General features: G+C 43.0%; 1 long non-coding RNA gene across 1 annotated transcript; it reads left to right on the forward strand.

The window, feature by feature from the left end:
• Nucleotides 1-1,447: 1,447 nt before the first annotated feature.
• On the forward strand, nt 1,448-24,714 carry LOC120370850. Its single transcript, XR_005583991.1, has 3 exons — nt 1,448-1,501; nt 3,077-3,213; nt 24,660-24,714. It is a non-coding gene; the product is annotated as an uncharacterized LOC120370850 (long non-coding RNA).
• Nucleotides 24,715-24,895: the final 181 nt, after the last annotated feature.

The following is a 24,895-nucleotide window of genomic DNA, read 5'->3' on the forward strand; positions in this document are numbered from 1 at the left end:
TTCATAAACCCTCAAACTGCTTATTTCAATGAGTTTTGCAGGACACACGTTCTCTGTGTCTGGTGAGGGACTTGGGGAGGGACAGGGAATATTATGGGGCAAATGCTGATCCTATCACCTGGGCTGTGGAGGATCCCTTGGCGATAAAACTGGAAGGGTCTCAATGATGAATGGAGGGGACTGCACAGGGTGGCCATTACACTGCACAGAATCCTGACCCCTGGGAGCTCCCTGTATGCCAATGCATAGGGGTGGGGGAAATAAGGACAGACTAAGTAGGAATGGGCCAAAGATAAAACATTGAGCAAATCCTCTGATTTCCCCCTTCCCCTCCCCTCCCCACCATGGCAGGGGAATGAAGAAACAACTACTTCAGCCAGTTAGATTCCCCCCTCTTCAGCCGAGCATGCATCTGCCCAGAGCTGAGCCCAGCTGCTCATGCTGGAGGCTAGCATGAGGAATTGGCCTTTCATGTGTTTTAGAGTATTTTAACTTTCAGTGAAAATTATATAAAAATTTCAAGAAAATACCTTTTTTAAAAAAAATTCTAATATTTCCTAGAAATGTTGCCGCCTCCAACATAACAGGATTGTGCTTAGTGCCTAAGAACCAGAAGGGAGAACTGGCTAGTCTGGAGTCATTGTTCAGGCTGAATTAAATTCAAAATTAGTCTAACAGCATGAATGGGGAACAATACATCTAATGTTCACAGTTCTTTTTGAGTAATCAAAGTAATAAAGTTAGTGATCTAATCCTTGACCAAGTCAATGGGAGTTATTTTGCATGTTATTTTATTAAAATGCACTAGTTTTCTAAACTGCATTAATAACACCTAAAACAAAATAAATTTTAAAATTTAAATTAATATTAGTAATACTGATCTGTACTGAAATGCTCAAGAAATATCTAGTATTTGTTGGTTTTGGCACATACAGACTCAATAAAGAGGACAGTAACCAAGAATGAGTCAAATAAACCATAGATTAAGTGAATTTACAGTATGAGTTAGGTTTTTAGTGAAACACAGGTAAATAGGTGTAGAATATTGGCAGAAGACCTACCTGAACTCACTGTATAGAAAATCTCATTGTCAGCTCTTACTTTTTCTGATATTTATATCAATAGATAACAGTAGGTCAAATGGAGCCAATGGCATTGGAGTACCATTTTTATACTTATTGCTAAAGCTCCTTTAAGATGAATAAACCTATGCTTTTATATTAGACCTGTAACTAAGTCTATTAAATTCAGGTACCTTTAATACAATTGTAACAACTTGATCTCCTCTCTCCTTTAACTGAGTTCTACTTACAAATGAGCATCAGATCACCACCTGCTCAATGTTCAGTCACCTCAAGATTGGGGCCAGAAAAAACCAGCTGTGAATGTGTCTGCAATGTCTCTGGTACAGTTCCAAGTCTGGAAACACTAACTTTTCTTGCTTTACACAGATGCTGTTGTGTAATGTATTGACTTCATTAAAACTTTTGTTTGTAAGATGGTAAGTAACTTGTATACGTTTGCTTAATGACCATTGAATGCCCTATGCAGGTAGTAGTTTATTTGCTTTTTCTCTGATCTTTGAAACAAAAGGGGTTGGAAGAGATTGGTATAGCCATTTCACCTTGTGCTGTGATCCCATAATATTTCACCAGCTAAGCAAGGTGGGGTAGTTGTTGGATGGGAGACTGAAGAAACAGTTAAGTGCTACATGAATTTTATTATTATTGTATAATGAATACATATTATTAGATAGGTTTTATATCAGTTTATGAAGTACTTTGGTGAAACCTTTTGAAAGATTCTCCATAAATGTAAATTAATAATATGAAACCAGTCCATGGACCAAGAAAGAAAATGATGAAACCATATGGAAATGAAATAAGGGAAGAAAAACAATTGAAGCATTTTGGTATGTAGTGTTGTACTGTTTCCCAAAAGCGGTGAGATTGACTGGCAGGATTTTTATTCTCATTCCCTTTGTTCTATCCTCCTACTCCCTCAGTGTGTGTAGCACAGGCAGGGATTGTTTGTTACAAAATGCAGCTATCCCCCAAGGACTCTTGACTGTTTCTTCCTGATGATTTTAAATCTGATGTTAGTGCCAATCAGCCTCCATCTCTGGTTTTAGTGTTAAAAGGTTTGACTTTGTTTAGTTAAAAATAATTGTCCCAGCTTGTGAAAACTTTTCCAGGTTTATGTATGTCTGTAATACCCATGCAGACTTGTTGTTAGTGCCCACAATGAAACTTACTATTATTACTCTGATGTCATACAGAAACATCATTCCTATCTGTTTTCTGTTGGGCTAGCTTTTTCAATTTTAGAATCTTCATGAGCAATGTAGAACATTAATGGGTTATTTATTCACTCTGGGGCCCCAGAAACAGAGGACAAAGATCTAAAATGTGAGATAAACAACAGTGTAATAAATTTCAATTATACAGCAATGATATTTTAGCCTCGGTAAAAATGTCTATAATCTCAGTTATCTGATTGAGACTTTCTGGCGTATGTAGCTTAACCTTCATTTAATTTGCCTGGATATAGAGTGAGGCACTGTTCTAAGGTACATGTGGAACTTCCATCTATCTCTGGTTCTTATCTATCTAAATACTCATATAGTCCCATCACCACAGGATCTGAGTGCCTCTCATAAATACCAATCAATAGTCAAGCCTCTAAAGAAGGCATGTCACAGGTCTTCTATAAAACATGTTGTGTTTGTGTTCTTGGGGGGGAGGGGTGTTGTTTAATTCCAGCCTTCACAGAGGTTGATGCCTAATTTGACACGGAGCAGCTTCCTGGCTGTAGGGCCTCTGGCAGGCTGCTCCAGCCCATAGACAGACAATCTCTGTTTCCCTTGCAGGTGACATGAAGCACCCAATGGGGGTTTCCCTGTAAAGAGGGGCCTGCCCACCAAGCATGCACGTCCCAGGGTGTGTGGTCTACATCCTCCCAAGCCCCAGCCCCACAAATGTGCCTTGGCTGTAATGGCTGAGTCATCTTTAATTTTCTTTGTTGGTCACCTTTTAATTGATAAGCAGAGCAAGCAAATCCATGTTCTTTGTTTCAGCTGATTAGACACGCTGGATACTACCAAATGGACCTTACTCAAGAAGTATGAGAAAACTTTGCTGTGGTTGTAAAATACTAATACAAGAGATGATAAAGATGCAACAAGTTCTTTTTGCAACAATAGTTCTATGCAATGTAAGTGATACTGGCAAATTCCAGTTGGTTTAGCTTTGTATTCAAATGACATTAATAATTTCTTGTCCATTGGTCTGGTAGTAAAGTGGGGAGAAGTACAGGCAAATTCCTGTCTGGGGTATCTCCAGTGACTTCAGTGGACTGCCCCACGATGAACTTGCACTGGTACTGGTTTGACAAAGACTAGTAATTAAGTGAAAAAACAATGAAAGGTACCGGTATCTAATTGTAATACTATAAAGGATTCCCTAGTTCTTAAGCAATAATCCATGTGTATGGCAGCAGTGACTGATCTCACAGAAAAGTAATATTTTTAATACAACTGAGATAATGAATCAATTAATGAAAGCAATACAATAAGCTAAAAATCCGTCATATTTAAAATACATTATAGTGATGATCATTAGGGAACATGGTACTTCTTTGACAAGGCCTCTCAATTATGTAGACGCCAAAGCAGTTATACAAAGCTAGGGGAGAGCTCTCCATATTACCTCTGCTAAGGGGAGACTTGGGTCTGGTCTACACTACAGACCTCTATCAGTAAAACTATGTCCCTCAGGGGTGTGAAAAAGTCACACCCCTGAGAGATGTAGTTATACTGATCTAACCCCCTGCATAGACAGTGCTATGTCAGTGGGACACTTTTTCCCATCAACATAGCTACCACATCTCAGGGGGATCTGTTGGCATAGAGCATCTTCATTAAAGCGCTACAGCAGCACAACTACACCATCATTTTAAGTGTTGACTTGCCCTCAGACATTCACTCCTTGATCAGTCACTGCTAAAATGTAGGTCTGAAACATAGCAGGAATGCTGGGATTTAAAGATTTTGTTTTAACAATTAGTGTGTCACTGAATATTGAATCTAAAGCCACTGGGCATGTTCTCAGGAGCATGCTTTATATTATATTTTAAAAGACTTGTATTTTATGGATTAATGGGAGTTTGCAATGCTGATTTATGCTTTTTTACTTAGAAAGAACAAAGTATAAGACATTGAACTTTCAAATCCTTACTGTACTATTGTGAGTAAGAGTATATTTAATACAAGTCACACTAATAAATCAAGGACAAGTATACTTCATTATCTGGCCTTGGACAAGGCAGCTCAGATCAAATAAGATACAGAAGGTCATTAACAACAATCTCTCGCTTCAATATCCTTGAGCTGATAACTACTGGAATCAAATGTTAAAAGAAGTACATTTTGTTCAGCACTGCAGTCTTAGACCTGTGCTGTTTACAAAGTAATATTATAGTTTGACCTTTTAAAAAACTTTCCATCTGGGGGGAGCGGTTGTTTGATTACTGGTGCTTTATGGAACAGTTATATCTACAGTGGAGGTGCATTTATCCTTATACAATGTTCAAACTGAAGAGGCTTCGGGAGGGCCCTTTCTTTATGGCATTCACTCTCACTTGGCCTGAAATAGCCCAAATGGCATTCTTCAAAGCTCATGTTTTTTTGACAAGCATTTAGTAAGAGCTGAGTTGTGGCGGGAGAGGGCGGGGGTGGAAGAGACAGGCGGGTGTGTATGTATGTATGTATGCGCACTCTCTCTTTCCTGGTGAGGGGAGCATTTGAATCTGTGGGGGGAAGGAAATTCTAATATCTTGGAGAATAGATTTTTATTTCTGAGTCTCAGCTACCACTCCAATAATCTGTCACTATTAACTGAATTGGTGCAGTAACCAAAAAATAAAACACAAACAACTTCACGTGTTATCTGGCTGAGTCCCCAGTGAAATGAATCAGTTCAGGTAATTTTCTTCTCTTGCATTCTCCTTTGTATTTTGTGCATTTCTCTCTCCCATCCCACTCTTGTAAAATGCATTTGTTCCCTCCCACTCATTTCAGTCTTTCCTTCAGCCTCGCCTGCCATTTTTTGATTGACATTTCCCATTTTTGCTCTTGAGCTGGAGGGTTTCTGCTGACCTACCTCGGCCACTCCCTCCCCCCGCCCATATCCTCCTCCAACGCCCTGCATCATGGCACCCATTCCTTGGTCTGAGAAGGACAAGGCATGGCACATAGCCAACACCAGTCTTTGGACTCGGTTTGCTGCTGAACTGGGGGAAAGGATCTATATTAAAATCACAGCCTCTGAGCTTCACGCTTTTAGGCTTCACACTTTCAAGATTTTCTCTGCAATCACAAGGACTAGACACTTTTTTTTTTTAATGAAAACTAAGATTTTTATGAACTATGTCTCCAGGACAAAATTCAAGAGGTGTTGGTACTCCATGATGTTGATACTCTGGTGTGAACTTGCTTTCACAGTCTCTGTTGATTGATCCAGATAGATAGCCTTGAAGGAAGCCCTGTCTCTTTTAGTACTAGCTTACTGAAAGGAAAGTTTGCTGTCATTACTCCAGAGAGCATGCACTACAAGAGAAACAGATGTAGGAAACTGGACAGCTGAGCTAGCTAGGGTGTAAGGGGTAGTTGAATATTTAAATAACTTACAAAAACAACGAGGAGCCCGGCTCCTCGTTGTTTTTGTGGATACAGACTAGCACAGCTACCCCTCTGATAAATAACTTACAGCGAACTAAAGTGGTCAAGAACAATTTGGAGAAAAAGTAAGTAGCTGACCAAAGCACAATAACTACTCTATGAACTCTGGCTTCAGTCAGGAACAGAGAAATGTTATTAGTTGCCCGGGATAATTAGCTTGTGGCCTAAGGCATGTCTGCAGTGCCTTGCAGTTTGGACTAAGGAGATCTGAATAGCAGTGCGCACTGAAGTACTGGGCAGTAACTCCCCTGTGTGCAAGCGAGAGGAATATATTAGTGCAAACTCAGAACTGTTAAGTTTGCACCTGCAGCATTCACCCAACTAGTATCAGAGGGGTAGCCGTGTTAGTCTGGTTCTGTAGAAGCAGCAAAGAATCCTGTGGCACCTTATAGACTAACAGACGTTTTGCAGACGTTTTGCAGCATGAGCTTTTGTGGGTGAATACCCACTTCTTCGGATGCAAGTATTCACCCACGAAAGCTCATGCTGCAAAACGTCTGTTAGTCTATAAGGTGCCACAGGATTCTTTGCTGCTTTCACCCAACTAGGGCACTAATAAATAAAAGGAGGAAATTAGTGTCTGTCATAATTAGTGTATCCTTCTGGACTTGGGAAGGGGTTGTGGGCAACAAAGAGCAAGATCTCACCACATTAAGAGAAACCCCAAATAAAAATTCTCCTACAAGAGGATTTTTGTTACTCGAGCTCAACAGAGTAATTCAGGAAAAAGAAAAAGAAAAATTAAGCAACACTTCAGGAAGGAGTAGAGCTGCCTGCTATTGTGAGCTATACACTGGGTATTCTCCAATAAGCAAATATTCTCTTTCTGAAATCAAAAGACCTTGATCAGATCGATGGGTAGAAGTGAGGTGTTAACATACGGGTCAAAGTGAGATTAATGAGTTAAATGATGAGGTTAAAATGTTAAATGCTGTTTTATTTTGTTTTTACAGAGGTCAGTTTGATGGCACGGTCAGGGAAGCAGTGGTACTCTTTCAAACACTGTTCTCTGATCAAACTCCTTCAAGTCAGGACAGTCATACATGTTTTGTGTAGCATTACTGCAAATTGTTGTGTTCCACCCCAGCATTAGTGGCATTTCAGTGACAGGTGAAGTGGTCCCTTACTCCTCACAGTGAGGGATAATCAATATTTGTAAAGCACTTGAGATACTCAAATGAAAGGCGCTATGGAATGATGTTGGGCCAGGGTAAGCAGCCAAACAGTTGACAGAATTTATATTAGTGCCCCCTCACATACAGAATGTGATAGTCATTTGTAAAACAGGTGGGCATGATGTTAGATTCTAGGCAGTTCTTAGATGCTTGGATAGAAGATATGGCCAAGAGTGTTTTTTCTATATATTACTCCTGGGGGAATTCTGCACCACTGCACAATGCAGAATTTTGCAGAAATTAATGTTGTGCGTGCAGAATTTCCTTTCCACCTGCAGTGCTGCTAGCCACCACTAGGGAATGCTGGACTCAGCATAGCCTACCTTGCACATAGAAGCCACTGCTGGGGAGAACGGGGAGGGAGCTAGTGGTTTCCTCACAGCTGCAGTTCCCAGCATGCCCTGAGGGAAGGAGGGGGCGGCGCATAGGAGACTCTGTGCAAGCCTAGGACCAAGCATCAGGCAGTTTCTCCCTCTGAATCCGTGGGCTCTAGGAGGGGAGGGGTGGGTGTCTGGGCAAGGGGGTGGCATGGCTGAGCTTTGGGAGGGAGGGGGTGCAGGTATCTGGTCCCCCACAGCTGAGCTTGAGGGGTAGGGGTTGTGGGTGTATGGCCACCTGGCTGGGCTCAGGTGGGGAGTGGGAAAGGGGCAGAGAAACAGGAACTGGGTTGTCGTAGGGGTTTCTTTAACTCTGTACTCATGGGAGAATATTCTGTGTGTCTGTATTATTACAGACATACTTGCTGGCAGGTATTTTTAAATAAATTACCAAAATAATTGAAACTGGTGTGGTTATGTAGTGTTATTTTGACAAATAACGTTTGCAGAATTTTGCAGACTTTTACATTTTTTGGTACAGAATTTTTAAATTTTTTGGTGCAGAATCCCCCCAGGAGTAATATATGCTTGGAAAAAGCGTGCAACCTTTTCTTGCCACAATTAAGCATGGTTTTGTCACCTTAAGATTCCATTACTGTAATGCCCTCTGCATGGGACTACACCTTTGGACCATTTGGAAGCTGAAGCTAGTGCAGAGTGCTTATTAAATAGAGCTGCACGTTGGGAGAGCACATTGCACTAGTGTGCCGTGATTTGCACTGGCTTCAATTCATGTTGTTGGTTTTATCTTATAAAGCCCTAAATGGTTTGGGACTTGGCTATCTTAAAAACTTTTCCTCTCTGTGCAGTATACTGCCACAGCTGAGATCAGTAGAAGGGCTCAAACTGGAGCTCCCTCAGTATAAATGAGGGGGAGACGTGGGCAAGGTGATCTCTGTGAGAGGTCCTATGTTTGGGAACTTTCTACCCCCAATGGTCTGCCAGAGTTTGAGATTGTTAAGATTCCAGGCATGATGCAAAGTCAATCTTTCCCCTTCTCTTCTGAGGCTGTGGGAGAGGCTATGGGCTTGAGGTGGATATATGCATACTGTGATTTATAATTGTTTGGGATGCTCTAGATGGACACCTATGCCTGAATTATAAAAATTTGAAGAAATAATTTATAAATTAAAACAGTGGTATTTAATAGGAAAACTAAGTGCATACACTTGACAGTAGAAACCTTAAGACAGTGAAGGATTCTCTTAAGAAAAAATGTTCTAATTCAAAGTGGGAGCTGGAAATAGATGAGCTATCTAGTCACCTTCCACCCCTAAAATTCCTTTTCTTTAGCTTTCACAACAGTGGGTTTTCTTCCTCTGTAGAGGCATTTTGTTAGCACTTGCTGGGAATGCCTCTTTATGAGCCAACTTGATGCTCCTTAAGTCTCCAGCGTGCAGTCGACAGTGAGGAGCTGTGCATAATTACAGTGTAGTGTTTATTAAGTGTAAATAGTTGTGTGGATTTGAAGCACATGTTTTATATTGTATTTCATGATAGCAAATTAACCCCATGTGGCCAGGAATAGAGAGAATTATGAGTACAATATTAAGGCTTGATCTGGTGGGCCCTCCAGTCCGAATGGAAGTTGCCTGGTGTCTGAAAGGCACTTATAATAGCATGTTGTTATTGCATTCTTATTTTGGTATGATCATATTAGGCATATTTTACTGTATCTTTGTTCTATGCTTCTTTTTAAATCTATGCTTAGAAAAGGAGGACCCAAATTTTAATTAAAACCTCATTTCTGATCTGGAATTAATGTGTTTTAACCTCACAGACAAAAGCAGAGGCAGTGTACTGTCAAGACTGATTATAAACAAGCTTTAAAATTAAGTGTTTTTGTTTGGATTGTAAACTCTTTGGAGCAGGGATTATTTTTTTATTCTGTGATTGTACAATGCCTAGTCCAGTGGGTTGGTCCCTGACTGGAGTCCGTTGGCACCACCCCGAACAAATAATATCAGTAATAATTTTCACTTTCCTCTGTTTGTTTGGTTTAAGGCTGTTTCTAAAAATCTCTTCCCGAGGGGAGGCTTCTGCCTTATCCACTTTTTGTAAATTACAGCAGTATGCAACAAGGGTGCTGCACTTGGTGTATTAAGAATAGAAAATTATGTTATGGGAGAAAGTGTTTCCTAAAGGGAAACAAATTTGATCTAAAAGATCAGTATCAGGCTCTGTATACAGAGATCTTTTGAGGTGCTGAGCATCCTCAGCTCCCCTGGAAACCACTGAAATCTCCTGAATGTCAACAGGTTCATAATTCAAACTCCCTGGAGCCAATGGGAATAGGGAATGGACAATCACAGCACCTTTTTTTACAGGAGTGCTCTTAAAAGCCTGATTCAAAGCCCTTTGAAGTCAATGGAAAGGCTCTTATTGACTTCAAAGGATGTTGGATCAGACACTGAATGTGATACATATGTAAAAAGTTGAACTGCCAATGCTCAACAATATGTAGTAGAGTTCCTGGGTTGCGTTGGCCTTATAAACCTGTTGCCATTTGCAGGGCACTTCCAGTGGAGCTCTCTGTGTAAGGATCTTAACACCTCTCAGGATTGGGCCCTTAGGGTCACATTTTGCAGTTTTCTACTCAAGCAACAATACCACTGCCTTGAGTAAAGGATTTTGTCCTTAGACTGATTCCAAAAGAAATATCTGACAATCAGAAAAGAAAGCAGAGAATGTTCTGTTTTTCAGGAAATTTACTTAGTGCCTATGGACTGTTGTACTTCAAAAGAACAGGAACATTAGAAAATGGATTACAACTGCTTAATAGGCTTCCCTTCCACAGAGTTCTGGGGTTAAAGTAACCTCTCTGGGTAATATAATCTCCTCTCAATGCAGAGGCATAACTCCTGTTAATATTAAAAAGAGTTACCGGCGCTGCTATTTGCATAGATTTAGAATTAGCTGTTTCTGATTAACCCTGATGCATGGGTATTTCATCTCCAAATAGGCTGAGACTATGAGGTAGTCCAGTAAACCTAATAAAACTTTAAACTATTTAATGTATTGGTAGCCAAATGAAGCGCTGCTGCAACAACATGACCTACTCATTCCATGTTCTTGGAAGTAATCCTCCTAGGAGAAAATACTCGCACAATGGTCCAAAACATTACCAGTTTACAACAGCACTACTGCAGTGTTTTTAAATATTGCTGTAGTAGGTCTTTTTAAAGGGGGGAAGCAACCTTTGCACTTCAGGCTTCTCTCAGTATGCTTTCTTCAGACTGATCTTTGGTTAAGAGGAATTTGAAGAATCAATTTTCTGATATTGATCTTGCCCTCAGCACAAATTTCTAAAATGAGAAGTAGAGTGTATTTTCATTTTGTGCCCACAGAAGAAACAAAGACTGATTTGGCTCTCCTGGTTTCCTTTAAAAACTTAGTGCTTCAGGAGTTGTACTATTTTAGTCTACCATTGTTTGTTTCAGCGCATTTGTGAAATTATTTCAGAGGCATACTGCTTGTATCCCATTACATAGAACTCCTACCTCCAGCACTCATAAAAATCCTTATAGGAGTGGTGTCATTAGTCCTATTTACAGACATCTGTCTCCTAAATCTCTTAGACTATTTTTTTCAGGGAAGGTTCTGGGGGTTGTAGATTAGGACAGATGAGGAGGCTGGGGGTGGGGAGTGGATACATTTGGTGCTGGAGTCACAGACTCTCTCGATAGCTCTGAAATCCACTCTCCCTCAAGAAACCTGCCGCCTTCTCAGATGTTGCTGATCTTTCCTGACTCTCTGCCCCGATACTGAAGATGCCTTCCCACAAGTCAGTCTCTTTAAAACCATATTTGCTGCCGTTCTCTATTAGAGTGAAAAGGTTTGGTAAAACTTGACAACACAATAAACACACAAATGTTGCCTTTTCAGTTTCTGCTGGAGCTTTTTATTCACATTTGGCCCACCTATTTGTTTTGAATGTTGATTCTTTTACTCTGCTCTTCTATTTTATGAGAGTTACTCGATATACTTTATGCCCTGGATGGGTAAATCTTTAAAAGATTATTTACGTACAGCAACAACAGTTTAGACACATGTGTTGATAAAAAGCACTGTCAGCTACTGCTTCTAGCTGGGCATGCAGAAGCAGTTTGCAATACTCCAGGTTGCAAAACTGAGTAACAAAAGGCAAGCAATCTCCTCTAACACTTTTTAAAGTTTGTTTCCTTCATCTCACCAGCATAACTTCTGTTTATCTGGAAGAAGCCTCAGCCAACTTGTCTTAAGAACATAAGAACGGCCATACTGGGTCAGACCATACCAAAGCCAGCTGCCCGCCAGCCCAAGCCCTTCCCAGCCCGCCCCCCCGGTCCCCTCTTCCCTCTTCTCGGCTCCTGGGGGATCCTGGGGGCGGGGGGGGTGCTCGCTCCCGCCCTGCATGCGGCATGCCTGCACGGCCCGGCCGAGCGGGACGCGGACCTCATGCGCTGGCGGGAGCTCAACCTCAAAAATGCCGCGCCCTCCCATGATGCCCTGCTGGGCGCTGCGCGCGCTGTGCCTAGAGCCGCCCCTGGGTCAGACCAAAGGTCCATCTAGCCCAGTATCCTGTCTGCTGACAGTGGTCAATGCCACTTCATCTCCAAAGTTGTACAAATTGTAACCAACAAGTTTTGTATCCTTGAAAAATAAGTAAATACAAATAGGAGAGAAAAACTACAAGCTTTATCTCTTGAAAGTCTTTTGTCAAAATCAGTTTTCTGTGCATGCTAGGAACATTGTGTTGTGAAGAGAAACATGGAATACATGAAAATATGTACATGACAGAATAATAACTGACTGCACAGAGTAACAAAACAAAACAAATAAATATATTTTCAGTTTATTCTCTAGCCTGGCAGAGTCCAGAAGTCTTGTATGTATGGCATGTCCAGTCTTGATAGGTGCAGTGAGTCTTGTGGCTGACGGTGTTTATGAAGTTTGAAAGGTCCTTCCTTAGCCATCCAGTCTGAAGAATGGTGCCATGCTGTATGCAAGTATATAGAAAGAATAGTAATTGTTTGAAGCACTTGAATAGGAAAGCTAATATATTAACAATAGACTGACCTGCTTCAAAAACATAACTTCTTTTTTTAAAGCAGTATACTGTATGCTTCAAAAAAGTGTGGGTAAATGGCAAATTTGCGGGGGTTATTTGAACCACATAGGTATTGGAAATCCAGCCCAACAGAGAGGATAATAAAGTATGGCTGGTATAGCATATGATGAAATTTAGGAGGGCTAAACGAGAATTTGAAGAACAACTAGCCAAAGGCAAACAAATGACAAGTCTTTAAGTATATCCGAGTCAGGAATCTTTGAGAGAATCAGTGGGTTTGCTGGAATAAAAGGGAGCAATTAAGGAGGAGAAGGACACTCCAGAAAAGCTAAATGTTTTCTTTCCCTCTGCCTTCGCTGCTGAGGATTTTGGGAATAGACCCACCCCAAACACTCTTTTCAAGTAATAAAGAAGAATTACTGTCAGAATGGTGTGTCAAAAGAATAGATGCAGGAATAAATATGAGACACTATATTACTAGGAACCAGGACCAGAGAATATTCAATCTGGAGTTCTGAAAGAACTCACAAATGAAGTGGCTAACCTGCTAACAAAAATATGCAATCTCATTTAAATCCGTTGTCCTGGTTGACCGGAGAGTGGTAAATGTTGTGCCTGTTTTTAAAATGGCATTAGAGTGATCCTGGAAATTACAGGCCAGAGATCTTTACTTCAGTCCCAGGAAAACTGATTGAAATGGTAATTAAAAATAAAATTCTTAAATACATAGATGAACATGATTTGATAGTAACAAGCAAGCTCAGCTTCTGTAAAAGTCAGCTGTGCCTTTTTAATTTACTAGTTTTCTTTGTGTGTGTTAACAAAATAGAGGAAAAAGAGAATTGGATGATAAAGTTCATTTAGACTCTCAAAAACCTTGTTAAAGTCCTTTACAAGAGGTTAAGGAAACTGAGTAGTCATAGGATGTGAGAGAAAGCATTATCAAGGGTTAGAAACTATTTAAAACACAGTAAGAGGAAAATTAAATAGTCATAGACTCATAGACTTTAAGGTCAGAAGGGACCAGTATGATCTTCTAGTCTGACCTCCTGCACAACGCAGGCCACAGAATCTCACCCACCCACTCCTGTAACAAACCGCTGTCCTATGTCTGAGCTATTGAAGTCCACAACTTGTGGTTTAAAGTCTTCAAGGTGCAGAGAATCCTCCAGCAAGTGACCCATGCCCCACGCTGCAGAGGAAGACGAAAAAAGCCCTTCTGCCAATCTGCCCTGGAGGAAAATTCCTTCCCGACCCCAAATATGATGATCAGCTAAACCTGAGCATGTGGGCAAGGACTCACCAGCCAGACACCGAGGAAAGAATTCTCTGTAGTAACTCAGATCCCACCCTATCTAGTGTCCTCTAACCCTAGTCAGTTCTCAATGTGGCAAAATGTTAAACTCTAGAATTGGCGGCGTTTATATTTACAAGTGGTATGGGAAAAGATGAGGTGGCAAAACTTGTAGACCACTAACTGATGATGTTAGGAAGAAAATTCTCATATTGTCACATTATTCCATATTGTCCACTATGGAGCTAAGTTGCATTTTCTTCTGAGACCAAATACTGGATTCAATGGAACAACTGGTCTAATCTATGTCAATTTCTATATTTAAAAAAATGTGTACACTGTCTAACCCAGGCAAAACCTTTAAAAACCAGGCAACCATAAGGTCAAGGTGCCTTTGAGTGAAAAATACCCCTGGCTGAAGAGAGGGTAACTCTGACTGAAAGTTTTTCCACTCAAGAGAGGATTGTAACATGTTGGAGAGGGATTCAGACAGACAGACAGACAGACAGACAGAGTGTGTGTGTGTGTGTGTGTGTGTGTGTGTGTGTGTGTGTGTGTGTGTGAGAGAGAGAGAGAGAGAAAAGCAATTTGGCTAGAGAATTTTAGCTCTAGGCTCTCTTGTCTGGAGTCTTGAAAATAGTAATATGTCTGTGTAAGAGTTGTTGCTATTTTTAGTGCCACCGTTGTGTAACATTTACTTATGTTGGTAAGTACTTACATGAGTAGTCCCATTGGCTGTAGTGGGACTGTTAATGTGAGCAAGCTCTCACTATTGTATGAGCTTGTACATTCAGGCTTTCCCTGTGTTTGTTCATCTTTGTTCAAAGCAGTTATAGGAAATATGTGCATATTGTATTGAGAGACTATCATGGACTTGTGTCCATTCATTTCTCTCTTGGTGATGACATAAGCCACTCCATGATTACAAATCCTTCTGAACTATGTAGTATGATGATTGGAACTGGAGAAAGACGGTCAGGTTTCAGGAGAGATCTAGTTTTGTGTTTTCCAGAGGGGCTCACAGTAAACTGAGTCCAGGCTGCCAGCTATCAGATGTTAATGCCCCAGCACATAACACTGGCCACACAGCAAACTTCTTAAGATGTCTTTCCTACAACTCTGCCTGCCAGAAGCACCACTGATTGAAAAAGAAAGGCTGATTGTAAGCAAGAACTTGGGTACACAATTCCTTTCAGTTCAAGATGGAAAACAACGTGATTTTGATGCCCTAATGAAAAAATGTTAAGTATTTTGCATTTTTTCAAAGACTTAAAATTATGACTACTACTTTTTCAAACCAAGTATGCAATAGGACAAATGAGAGCAGTGAAGAATTTGACTGGCAACTGATTTTAGGCTTAACATCCAGTTTTTATTTTGGAAATCTGGGAGTTCCCTTTATTCATGATTAGATTATTATGAGATTATTAATAGTACCTAAGTAAGTGAAAGGCTGTTAAGGGACAAAAGATTAATCCTAGACAAAGCAATACAAATTTGTCAAGCCACTAAACTGAAACAAATTCAAGTGGGAACACATAAGAAAGAGACAAAAGTATAGCAGCAATCAACATTGCTGGCTAAAATAAAACCAAGATTAGCTAAAAGAAAGGTAATAGGTAATAATTGGAGATATACCAATCTCCTAGAACTGGAAGGGACCTTGAAAGGTCATCAAGTCCAGCCCCCTGCCTTCACTAGCAGGACCAATTTTTGCCCCAGATCCCTAAGTGACCTCCTCAAGGATTGAACTCACAACCCTGGGTTTAGCAGGCCAATGCTCAAACCACTGAGCTATCCCTCAAAGAAAAGTTGAACAAATGTAAAGGCTGGGATAATGAAGCACGAAGGTGGTTCCAAAGTTGTCGAAAAACTGTATTTCCAGAGGCAATGTCCTGCTTATGCAAAAATACATAATAGTATAAGGCAATATACGAGACTGCTTTGCAAATATGGGCTAGCAGAATGGGAACAGATATTGCTGAAAATGAAATGCACCACAGACTCAAAATAGAAATGTTCACTGGGATTGTTAATGAAAGAAACCACAAACAGCATTTTAAAAGTTGAATAAAGTAATTTGTACTTAATACAAAAATACCATTATTACATGCATATTGCACATTAGATCTCAAACTAATGTGCTTACAAAACATAAATTGCAGAATTTGAGTACTAAATGAATGACAATATGTAAGACAATGAGACAAAAAGTGAGACCAGTGAAAGAAATGCCCAAACCCCAGAATTCAAAAGATGCCCAAAGATACACTAGTATCAGAAGTGTAGCCGTGTTAGTCTGGATCTGCTTATGGTGACCTTCCAGAAAACACCATCCTAGCCACCATGGATGTAGAGGCTCTCTACACTAACATCCCATACACAGATGGAATAGAAGCTGAACTGGTTAGTGAAAAGAACTAACGTCTTCATATATATATGTTTATCAGTGAAGTACCTGAGGGATCAAAAGTTAGTTTAATTCACCTCTGTGCTCCAATGGTTCCCAGAAGTACTGGGGCCAGTTCAGCCCCCAGCATCAATTTAAAGTAGCCTTATGGCTGCTCTAACATACTGCTGCCTGTCCTGTGGTATGAAAGGAATATGAAGAAAAGGTGGTAGGTTAGTTGAACTAAATTTCAGTTACAGCAAATAGATCAACTCTTTGAGATATACCCTCATTCTAAAGAAATGTGGGATAGTTCTATTCAAAGGGCTGGTCTACACTAGGGGAGAGGGATCGATCTAAGATACACAACTTCAGCTACGTGAATAGCGTAGCTGAAGTTGAAGTATCTTAGATCGATTTACCTCTTGTCCTCACGGCACGGGTTCTGGAGTCGACGGGAGCGCTTTCGGGGATCGATATATCGCATCTAGATGAGACGCAATATATCGATCCCCGAGAAATCGATTGCTACCTGCCAATATAGTCTAGACGTACCCAAAGTGGAGATTCCACGTTAAATAACTGAGGTTTTCTAAATGAAAGCTGAAACTGGCGAATTGCTGAAACTGGTTTAATTAGATTGAAATGCCGTGTTCCTTGATCCCTAAGAGATCTAGAGGCTTCACTTAAAGGAGTTGCAATTCAAACAAGGCATGAATTAGAGCCCTATCAGATTTTTCACCGACGATGGTGTAGACACTGCTTTAAGTCGATGTAACTTTCGTCGCTCAGGGGGGTGGTCTTTTCCCTAGACCTGAAGAAAAACTTTGTTTAAGTTCAAAAGCTTGTCTCTTTCACCAACGGAATTTGGTCCAATAAAAAATATTACCTTACCCACATTGTTTCTATAATATCCTGGGACCAACAGGGATACAACATTGCAAACAGGAAGATATTGACAGGGCTGGGAATTTAGAGATGTTCCCAATCCTGGGCTTCATAAAGATACTGATAAATCATTCCAGGCACATGACAGATTTTAACAAGTCAAATTTAAGGAATAATGTAAAGAATAGACGACAATGAGGGAATAAATGGATTTTGTCATTATTCTAAGTGTAGTCTACCACCATGATGGCCATTCAAGCAAGTTCAGTGTTGCTGCTGCCTTTTGCAATTTTCCATTGATCAGAAACAATTGTTCTAAAAAGTGAATATTTATTTGAATGAGCAGCCTGTATGGAAGATTGGGCGTGTACTTAATCTGTACTTCAGTGTCTTTGTAAAATGCTATTTGATTCTTCTAGGCTACAATTGGTTGGAATCCTCCTATTGTGCATTCTGCACTAATATATAAACATTAGCCCAATTGACCCACAAGTAATTTGACCACAATGATTTGTAATTCATACTTACAAAATGATGTACTCAAGCCTGACCTACATTGCCATAGTTGATTCCAGCTGAGTCCTGCTCCACTAAACAGGCAGCATGTTTGCTTTGATGCCCTCCTTATTCTCCTTTCCCAGACCAACTGTTTCACAGAATAATTACAATACATAGCACACCCAGAGCCAAAGTTCAGTTAGCTACTCTAGCTTCCAGTTTTACAGGAAGTAAAATATGGACTTGCCAAGTCTGCAAGCAAAACGGTCCGTTATTCAGCATACAGAATTATTGTGCTACATTGTGTGTAGCAGAAAGTTGCATAGCAGAAATGCACTAGGCTTTGAGATTTGTTATATAGAGGAAAACAAAAATGAAATGCTGTGATATAGTAGTAACTACCTTGTGTAAAATGTCCAAACAGAATGAAAGAAGTCAGTAATATGTTTAAAATAAGTCAAAACAGTGAAATTTTAGTTTATACAGTAACTCAGAAGTCCCTAAGGCTAGTTTTTAAAAGTTTAAATGAAGCAAACCTCAGAAACTGCATGGTCAATTTATTTGACAGCATGGGTTTAAATTATCTTAACAGCTGGGCTAATAACAGCTCTTTTCTGAGAGAGAAAGAAAAGTATCAAGACAGCTGCATTTCTTCTTGAAGAGTGACCAAGAAGATGATGGCTAGTTTAGTTTTATAAATACAAGCTGAAGGGAGATGGTGACAATTAGGGGCAGGATCCTGCACTGCTATTTGATTTCAGTAACAATATTCCCTGTTACAGACTGCAGGATAGCATCTTAAATTAGTTTTATGGCATAAATTAAGGCTGGCATACTAGCATGTAATCATATTTAATGTCTAAGTGTATCACTTTTGACTGTCAAACTATTTTTGGCCTGATCTAGCTCATATGGAAGCCATTGGAAATTGATTTAAATTTGAGCAGGATCATGCCCTTTATTAATCTTAAGGTCTATTTCATCCTTGGCCCCTTCTACAGGGCACACAATGAAAGAGTAAGTTCAAGGAGGACGTGTCTCTTGCCCTTCCTACCCCCTGTATAAGTGTTAGTGACACTCACAAAGTCAGCACTCCCTTAATATCCCCCTTAATATCCCCAAGGGACAAGACAACCCAAATGTCAGACAAGGACTATGCTCTCACCCCTTCTGTATCCAGATAGTAGAGCTGGCTGGGTGCATGGTGGGAAGCAGGCTGTACCATTGTATAAGATGGTATAGCAAGCACATTTCCCTCAAGCTGGATAGCTTTAAAATGGATTATGTCACATATAGCACAATCTCTCCTGGAGCCCCATCTAAGTCTCTGATTCTGCAGCCTGCTCCCAATGCAGGGCACTGTACAGAGTAAGCAGTCTGACCCTAACTAAGGCCAAGATTAGAGTTTGGCAGTAATACAATGGCCATATTTTATCTGATAATTTAAAAAGTAATACTACTAAAACAACATTAAAAAAATAAATCTGTGCCCTAACACAAATATCTTGCTCAAAATATTGTTGCAATTCAAAAAGGAAATATTTGATGGTATAGTGAATTCAAAACACTAATCCTGGTAGCACAATATGTAGAAACTGTAGTTTTTGCCACCCTAAACAGCTGAATTGTTGATGGATAAGTTATGCTTCTCAATGTTAAATTAAAAAATAGATTGTTCAGAAAAATATTGCTATGGATTTTTTTATCTCATGTGCCATTGCTAAATTGGGATCAAGTATAAAACAATATAACTCCCCCTAATTAATCTACCAGGATGCTGTACTCTTATTTCACTTTGCCACAGCACTAGCTAAATGAAAATCCAGATTGCCTCTGAGCACATGAAGAAATAAACAGTTCCTGTATACTTCACAGAAAAGGAATGCATTTAATGCTGCTGTGGGAGCTGGTTATTTCACAAGTTACTCAGGGGTTGTATTTGTCATCAGAAAAATACATTCTTGAAAGATGAACAAAACTTTGTTTTGTTGTTTTTTAAATGACATACCTTGATCATCAGCATCTTAAGCAAGAATCTTACTAAAGGCTTTTTTGGTGGTGTGTTTTTTTTTTATTACAGTTCTATAATAGTGGCAACAGCAGACCAAAAAACTTTTCAACAGAGAGATTGTATCATGAAGGCTGTTATGCTAGTAATGAAGCAGAATTTCGGTCATGTAGAATTTGTTGTACAGGAAAAGACAGTTACCTTTTCTGTAACTGGTGTTCTTCGAGATGTATTGCTCATGTCCATTCCATATTAGGTGTGTGTGCTCGCCACATGCACCGGTGCTGGAAGTTTTTCCCTGAGTGGTATCTGTAGGAGACCGGCTCTGGAGCCCACTGGAGTGGTGCCCAGATGGCGCTGTATAAGGGGTGTCGCCGACTCCACACGCCCACAGTACCTTCTTGCCGGGAGTCTCCTAATATGGAATAAACATGAGCAACACATCTTGAAGAACACCAGTTACGGAAAAGGTAACTGTTTTTTCTTCTTCGAGTGCTTGCTCATGTCCGTTCCATATTAGGAGACTCCCAAGCAGTAACCCTGGAAGTAGGTAGGAGTTCACGGATGTGTCGATTGCAACATAGCTCTGCCAAACCCAGCGTCGTCCCTGGCCTGCTGAGTGATGGCATAATGAGAGGTTAAGTGTGAACAGAAGACCACGTTGTGGCTCTACAGATGTCCTGAATAGGGACGTGCACAAGGAAGGCCACCGAAGATGCCTGTGCTCTCGTCGAGTGGGCTCTGACAATCGGCAGCGGCGGAACCTCCACCAGGTCCTTATGCATGAGGTAATCCAATTGGAAATCCTCTGCAAGGACACCGGGTGACCCTTCATCCTATCCGCTGTAGCGATGAACAGTTGAGTTGATTTATGGAAAGGCTTGGTACGTTCTAAGTAGAAGGCCAAGGCCCTCCGGACCTCCAGGGCGTGAAGACGCCTCTCTTCACTGGTCTTGTGCAGTTTGGGACAGAACACTGGGAGGAAGATGTCTTAGTTCATATGGAAGATGGAGACCACCTTTGGCAGGAAGGCCAGGTGGACTGCAACTGGACCTTATCTTTGCAGAAAACCATGTATGGAGGTTCTGAGGTCAAGATTTTAATTTTGTCTCGCCGATGTCACCGCCACCAGGAACGTGACCTTCCATGACAGGTGGAAAAGGGAGCAGGAACCCAACGTCTCAAAGGGCGGGCCAGTGAGCCTAGAGAGGACCAAGTTAAGATCCAACTGTGGGACAGGGGCCAGTACCTGTGGGAAAAGTCTCTCAAGCCCCATCAGGAATCTGATCATTATGTTATGGGAAAACACCATCTGTCCTTGGATTGGTGGGTGAAAAGCAGAGTTAGCTGCGAGATGCACTCTAGTGGAAGAGTGTGCTAGGCCGTGGTTCCTCAAATGGAGCAGGTAGTCCAGGACAGCCTGTATGGAGGAACGCGAGGGAGAGATGCCATGTTCAGATGCCCAGTGAGAAAACCTAGTCCACTTAGCCAGGTAAGTCAGTCTAGTTGAGGGGTTCCTATTTTCCAGGGGGACCTGTTGAACTCCTTCCGAACAGGTCTGCTTCCCCAGGTTCAGCCACGCAGCATCCATGCTGAGAGGTGGAAGGATCCCGAGGTTGGGGTGTAGGAGTCAGTCGTGGTTCTGTGACAGCAGGTCCGGTCGGTTGGGCAGGGGCCAGGAAGGGGCTGCTGACAGGCTCATGAGCGTGCTGAACCAGTGCTTGTGAGGCCACGTTGGGGCGATCATGACAACCTGCGCCTTGTCTCTCTTGATCTTTGCCTGCTGATAAGTGGAATCGGAGGGAACGCATACATCAGGCTCCCTGACCATGACAGAAGGAAGGTATTGGAGAGGGAGCCCTTGCTCAGACCTTGCCAAGAGCAAAACCGGTGGTGTTTCCTGTTCTGTCTGGTAGTGAGCAGGTCCACTTGGGGAGTTTCCCACCTTTTGGAAGCTCATACAGGCTATCTCTGGATGGAGCGACCACTCGTGGTGAGAAGAGAAGTCCCTGCTGAGCTGGTCCACCAGTGTATTCTTGACACTGGGATTGTGACAAGCTTCCAGGTGGATTTCATGGCTGATGCAGAAGTCCCATAGGCGGAGCGCCTCCTGACAGAGAGCCGACGCGCGTGCTCCCCCTTGCCTGTTGATGTAGAACATCAAAGCTGTGTTTCCGTTAGGACTCATACCACTTGGTGGGGCAGGAAGACTCCGCAGGCCAGACGGACTGCTCGGAGCTCTTTGATGTTTATGTGCAACCATGCTTCATCTGGGGACCACATCCCCTGAGTCTGGAGGATGCCAATATGCACCCCTCCAGCTGAGGTCCAAGGCGTCCAACACCAACTCGATGGAGTGTGAAGGGACCCTTTCCAGGACTGTTCTGCAGTCAGTCCACCACAATAGTGAGGTAAGTATCGCCTGGGGAAAGGTAACGATCTTTTCCAGCGGTCTCAGGACTGGGAATAGACTGTCTCCAGCCATTGTTGCAGGGGCCACAGAGCCTGGCATGGCGGACCACGTAAGTGCACGCTGCCATGTGGTGCAGCAGGCGCAGACAGACCCTGACTCTAGTCAGAGGGAATGTGGAGACTTCCACAATGAGGTTCATCAATGTATGGAACCTTTCCAGCGGCAGGAACGTCCCGGCGCAGGTTGAGTTGAGGACCGTTCCGATGAACTCTATTCTCTGCACTGGCACTAACTTCGACTTTTTGTCGTTTACCAATAGACCTAGAGAGCGGCACGTAGCTTGAAACACCGCGACATCCCTTTGGACTTGAGACCTGGAGCTGCCCTTGACAAGCCAGTTGTCGAGGTACGGGTAGATCTGGATACCCTGGCACCTGAGGTAAGCTGCTACCACTGACATGCACTTGGTAAACACTCTTGGTGCTGTCACCAGGCTGAACGGGAGGACCACAAACTGGTAATGGTGGGACCCCACCATTACTAGAGGAAGCGTCTGTGTCCTTGAATGATCACTGTGTGGAAGTATGCGTCCTTCAAGTTGAGGGTGGCATACCAGTCTCCCGGATCCAGGGAGGGGATAATAGAAGCCAAGGAAACATGCAGAACTTGAGCTTCTTTAGGTATTTGTTGAGGTCTTGCAGGTCCAGGATGGGCCGTAGACCACCCTTGGCCTTTGAGATTAAAAAGTACCAGGAATAGAACCCCTTGATCCTGTACTCAAGAGGAACTTCATCCACCGCAGCCAGCTGTAGTAATCCCTTTACCTCCTGCATGAGGAGACTCTTGTGAGAGGGGTCCCTGAAGAGGGATGGGGAAGGCGGGTGGGAAGGGAGAGTAGAAAGGAACTGGAGGGTATAGCCTTATTCCACTGTGCTGAAGACCCATTGTCTGAGGTTATAGCTGTCCATGCAGGGAGGAAGAGGGAAAGGTGGTTGGAGTGATCTTGGACACCCCTTGATGAAGGGGTACAGCCAAGGAGCCAAGGAGCAGAGGACATCAAACAGAGAGAGTCTGAGGGCTCCTCCAATTCCTCTGCCTGAAGCCCGAGGTTAGAAGCGACCCTCTTCAAAATTTCCTGGTGCACCTTGGCGTCATCCTGAAGAACTGGGTGAGGGGGCCCGTGATAGCCTCGCCTGGCAATGACGAGGACAATGCCAGTGCCACGGGAGCCTCCATGTCCATTGGTGGTCCAGCAGCTTCCTCCCTTGGGTCCTCTTGGACCTGTGGGGTCCTACCCCCCGAAGTCTCAAGCACCTGAGGGGGAGGAGATACCGAGGCCGCTGGCCTCTCTGAGGCTCCCAACACTGATAAGGCAGCCTGGGAAGGTTGAGTGAACCCCCAAGGGTTTCATGGGTACCATGGCACCAGCCACTGCGCTTGGGGCCCTGGGATAGGTTTTGGTGCTGATAATGTAGTCAGCACTGCCAATACTGAAGGTTCTCCCACAGTCAGAGAACCTCACTCTAAGCCGAAGCTACCAGCGGAGTGGTCAGTACCGGGCGACCAGGATTGGGCTGGGTGGTGGCTCTTGTCCAACCGGTGCCAGTTGCTGCATCCCGAAGCTGACCTGTCCAAGTGAGACTGTCTTGGTCAGGCTGTTGGAGATGGATGGCATTCAGAGGATCTGCGTTGGAAATCCGGCGATCCCACGCCTCACGTTACTTGACCAGTACTGAGACATCGAATAGGACTGGGAGCTACTACAGGCTGATTGCCGGGAGGATCATCCTGAATAGGGCAACTTTCCTTTTGGCGATGGGCGATGATGGCCCGGCAATCAGCAGTCTCTGGTCTCCAATCGGTCCCAGGATCGGTCCTGGGCCCTTGAAGACGGTCAGGGCTGGTCCTGGAGTTCTTGCTGGGTGGCATGTGCCTCAGACTATCTGTGCCAATCTACTGTCAAAATATGCGTCAAGTCCCTCAGTTGGTGCCCCCAGTGCGGGGACTGAAGAGGGCTCTGCTGAGCCTGCCTCTCCCATCCTGAGGTGTGGCGGCTGCAGATGGGTGAACGCTGGCTGGAGAACGGAACCGCTAATGTGGGGACACGCACATAGGTCCAAACATGGATTTTCCCCCAGACTGAGGAACTGCGGGAGCCGGTGAGGGCGGCACCGAGAGTGTCAGGATCTCCTGAGCTGCTTGAAGGGCTTCAGGTGTCGATCGCACCTGAAGCTGGCTGGGGCCTGCACTGCTATCTGGAGTCACAGGCAACACATGGGATGGGCTGAACCGCTTTACTTGAGCTGGGGTCTGACTTTCCAAGGGGGATGTTGAGCTGCCCAATACGGTTGTTGGCTCTCCCCCTGCCCTTTCCTTTCCCTCGCAGGAGGTAAGAGATCTTCCCTTCACAGTCATGTTTGGCTTCTTGACTGGAGCCATGGAGGGAGACCGGTGCCGGCTCGTGGACAGCGCTGGGGGAGCACTGCACACGGTGCTTGGTGCGGAGTCCGACCGCTGCTCTGGTGCCAGAGTGAGTGCTGACTCCATCAGGCGTGCTTTCAAATGGATATTGTGTGCTCCTCCTTCATCCTAGGTTTAAAGGACAGGCAGATGTGACACTTGTCACTTATGTTCCCTTTGTCTAAGCACCTTAGGTAGCTGGTATGTGGATTGCTGACAGGCATAGGCCATTTGCAGTGATCGCAGGGCTTACAGCCTGGGGACCGGGGCATGCCCCAACCCCCAGCTAAGTCCAGGACTAACAAAGAGTTTGAGAACTACTACTAAGGGTAACTAAGAAAACTAGTAACTATGTATAACTATTTTACAGGATTTCAAAGTTCTCACGAACAGAGAAGGAATCAATGCTAGCTGAAGCAGCAGACGTTTCCAGCACTATCACTGGCGGCAAGAAGGAACTGAGGGGGAGCGGGAGTTGGCGGCGCCTCTTATACCACGCCAGAGCTGGTCCCCTATGGATACTGCTGAGGGAAAAACTTGCAGCACTGGTGCATGTGGCGAGCACACACCCCAATATAGAATGCACTTCGAGCAAGCACTCGAAGA

Source organism: Mauremys reevesii, linkage group 8, assembly GCF_016161935.1.
Source record: "Mauremys reevesii isolate NIE-2019 linkage group 8, ASM1616193v1, whole genome shotgun sequence".
Lineage (NCBI taxonomy): Eukaryota > Metazoa > Chordata > Testudines > Geoemydidae > Mauremys > Mauremys reevesii.